The sequence below is a fragment of the Alosa pseudoharengus genome, unplaced genomic scaffold (assembly GCF_046254945.1).
Source record: "Alosa pseudoharengus isolate Yale_2024_CS ecotype anadromous, Long Island Sound unplaced genomic scaffold, YU_APseudo_1.1 YU_APseudo_1.1_scf_97, whole genome shotgun sequence".
Lineage (NCBI taxonomy): Eukaryota > Metazoa > Chordata > Actinopteri > Clupeiformes > Clupeidae > Alosa > Alosa pseudoharengus.
Window position 1 is genome coordinate 53 of NW_027468889.1, and position 2448 is coordinate 2500.

The 2448-nt window shown below is 46.3% G+C and overlaps 6 non-coding genes across 6 annotated transcripts; all 6 read left to right on the forward strand.

Annotated features, from left to right (window-relative positions):
• The first annotated feature begins 303 nt into the window (after positions 1–303).
• On the forward strand, positions 304–385 carry trnas-cga (transfer RNA serine (anticodon CGA)). Its single transcript has one exon. It is a non-coding gene; the product is annotated as a tRNA-Ser (tRNA).
• Positions 386–642: 257 nt separating this feature from the next.
• On the forward strand, positions 643–724 carry trnas-uga (transfer RNA serine (anticodon UGA)). The gene has a single exon. It is a non-coding gene; the product is annotated as a tRNA-Ser (tRNA).
• Positions 725–969: 245 nt separating this feature from the next.
• trnas-cga (transfer RNA serine (anticodon CGA)) lies at positions 970–1051 on the forward strand. The gene has a single exon. It is a non-coding gene; the product is annotated as a tRNA-Ser (tRNA).
• Positions 1052–1427: 376 nt separating this feature from the next.
• Positions 1428–1509, forward strand: trnas-uga (transfer RNA serine (anticodon UGA)). The gene has a single exon. It is a non-coding gene; the product is annotated as a tRNA-Ser (tRNA).
• Positions 1510–1754: 245 nt separating this feature from the next.
• On the forward strand, positions 1755–1836 carry trnas-cga (transfer RNA serine (anticodon CGA)). The gene has a single exon. It is a non-coding gene; the product is annotated as a tRNA-Ser (tRNA).
• A 383-nt stretch (positions 1837–2219) lies between these two features.
• Positions 2220–2301, forward strand: trnas-uga (transfer RNA serine (anticodon UGA)). The gene has a single exon. It is a non-coding gene; the product is annotated as a tRNA-Ser (tRNA).
• The last annotated feature ends 147 nt before the right edge of the window (positions 2302–2448 follow it).

Genomic DNA, 2448 nt, shown 5'->3' on the forward strand with positions numbered 1-2448 from the left:
AGGAAGTTGAAACATACCGTCCAGCCAATTCTTTATAGCAGTGTCTTCTCTAACTGAAGCTGTGGCATGTTGTTCATGTAAATTTACCATTGCGATGGCCATTTCTATCAGTTGTTCCAAGTGAACCAAGCTTCCCACGAGCGTGTATGTATAACCCTCTGAAAAGTTCTCTCATTTGTACTTGCAAAAAGGACTTTGTGTCACTGGAGGCAAACTGGATGAGTTTCTATTCTTGCCTTCTCATTCGCTGGAGTGTGTAGTTTGCCTCTCTGTTGATTTTTGTCTGTACAGTCAAGGCTTGTAGCTGTGATGGCCGAGAGGTTAAGGCATTGGACTCGAAATCCAATGGATTTTCCCCGCGCAGGTTCGAACCCTGCTCGCAGCGCAGTCCTTTCTTATAAACGGGATTAAGCACGGACGTCTTGATTCCTGTGGCGAGATAACAGGTGTGAAATTTTCCATCACATCTTTACGGCCTCTTACATGTCCCCGTTTCAAACTGCAAAAGTAATGGAATGTCTTTCAGTAATGACAGTGGTCCTACTTTTGCTGTGTGTGAATTTAGGCTTGTCCCTCCGATTGCCATCCACCAGGTAGCATGTTTGCATGTCTTTTTTTTCATGTCGCACTCGAATGCAATAAGCTATGATGGCCGAGAGGTTAAGGCGTTGCACTTGAAATCCAATGGGGTCTCCCCGCGCAGGTTCGAACCCTGCACACAGCGCAGTCCTTTCTTATAAATGGGATGAAGAGCGGCTGGTTAGATTCATATGGCGAAACAACAAGCCGTGAAATTTACCACCACATCTACCCGGCCTCTTACCTGTGCCCGTTTCAAACTGCACAAGTAATGGCGTGTCTCACAGTAATGCCGTTGGTCCTACGTTTACCATGTGTGAATTTAGGCTCATCCACCAGGTAGCATGTTTGCATGTCTTTTTTTTTTCATGACGCCCTTGAATGCAATAAGCTGCGATGGCCGAGAGGTTAAGGCGTTGGACTCGAAATCCAATGGGGTTTCCCCGCGCAGGTTCGAACCCTGCTCGCAGCGTTACATTGGCTAGTTGGTCTCCTGCCACCTGTTTGATACTCAAGACAGAAACAGGCAAAGGAAGTTGAAACAAACCGTCCAGCCGATTCTTTATAGCAGTGTCTTCTCTAACTGAAGCTGTGGCACGTTGTGAATGTAAATTTACCATTGCGATGGCCATGTCTATCAGTTGTTCCAAGGGATCCAAGCTTCCCACGAGCGTGTATATGCCCATATGAAAAGTTACACATTTTATGTAGTTTTCTCATTTGTACTTGCAAAAAGGACTTTGGGTCACTGGAGGCAAACTGGATGAGTTTTATCTTCTTGCCCTCTCATTCGCTGGAATGTGTAGTTTGCCTCTCTGTCGATTGTTTGCCTTATACAGTCAAGTCGTGCTGTGATGGCCGAGAGGTTAAGGCGTTGGACTTGAAATCCAATGGGGTCTCCCCGCGCAGGTTCGAACCCTGCTCACAGCGCAGTCCTTTCTTATAAATGGGATGAAGAGCGGCTGGTTAGATTCATATGGCGAAACAACAAGCCGTGAAATTTACCACCACATCTACCCGGCCTCTTACCTGTGCCCGTTTCAAACTGCACAAGTAATGGCGTGTCTCACAGTAATGCCGTTGGTCCTACGTTTACCATGTGTGAATTTAGGCTCATCCACCAGGTAGCATGTTTGCATGTCTTTTTTTTTTCATGACGCCCTTGAATGCAATAAGCTGCGATGGCCAAGAGGTTAAGGCGTTGGACTCGAAATCCAATGGGGTTTCCCCGCGCAGGTTCGAACCCTGCTCGCAGCGTTTATTTGACTAGTTGGTCTCCTGCCACCTGTTTAATACCCAAGACAGAAACTGGCAAAGGAAGTTGAAACATACCGTCCAGCCAATCCTTATAGCAGTGTCTTCTCTAACTGAAGCTGTGGCACGTTGTGAATGTAAATTTACCATTGCGATGGCCATGTCTATCAGTTGTTCCAAGGGATCCAAGCTTCCCACGAGCGTGTATTTATGCCCCTATGAAGAGTTGCACATTTCATGTGCTTCTCTCATTTGTATTTGCAAAAAGGACTTTGGGTCACTGGTGGCAAACTGGATGAGTTTCTATTCTTGCCCTTTCATTTCCTGGAATGTTTAATTTGCCTCTCTGACAATTTTTGCCCGTACAGCCATACACCTGATGTGCAGCTGTCATGGCCGAGTGGTTAAGGCGTTGGACTTGAAATCCAATGGGGTTTCCCCGCGCAGCTTCGAACCCTGCTCACAGCGTTACTTTGACTAGTTGGTCTCCTGCCACCTGTTTAATACCCAAGACAGAAACTGGCAAAGGAAGTTGAAACATACCGTCCAGCCAATTCTTTATAGCAGTGTCTTCTCTAACTGAAGCTGTGGCATGTTGTTCATGTAAATTTACCA